The sequence below is a fragment of the Penaeus monodon genome, chromosome 15 (assembly GCF_015228065.2).
Source record: "Penaeus monodon isolate SGIC_2016 chromosome 15, NSTDA_Pmon_1, whole genome shotgun sequence".
In the NCBI taxonomy this organism is placed as follows: Eukaryota; Metazoa; Arthropoda; class Malacostraca; order Decapoda; family Penaeidae; genus Penaeus; species Penaeus monodon.
In genome coordinates this window covers 4,539,266-4,539,538 of record NC_051400.1, presented here as the reverse complement: position 1 = coordinate 4,539,538, position 273 = coordinate 4,539,266, and the positions used below count along the sequence as shown (strand labels likewise).

The 273-nt window shown below is 25.3% G+C and overlaps 1 protein-coding gene across 1 annotated transcript in view; it reads right to left on the bottom strand.

Moving 5' to 3' along the window:
• The window catches only part of LOC119581700 (ankyrin-2-like), a gene marked incomplete at its 5' end in the record, with an annotated part of 102,055 nt that overhangs the window by 58,986 nt on the left and 42,796 nt on the right, over positions 1-273 (bottom strand).

The window sequence follows — 273 nt, the reverse complement described above, 5'->3', positions numbered from 1 at the left end:
GGTATTGAGATAATCTAATGACTAAAATACAGCCTTATGATTTAGAAAGTACTTATATCTTCATACTTTTTTTTTACTATTAACTAAATCTTATGCAAAAGTTAAATGCTTTTAAAACTATTTCATCACTCAGGAGATGAATTCAAAACTTGAAGAAATCCTTGTTTTCACATATGACTAAGAAAAATATACTATCTACAACAATGATGTACATAAATATAGTACAAAAGGTATTTAACATCTAAAAAGACTAACAGTTATCATTCTATAGCC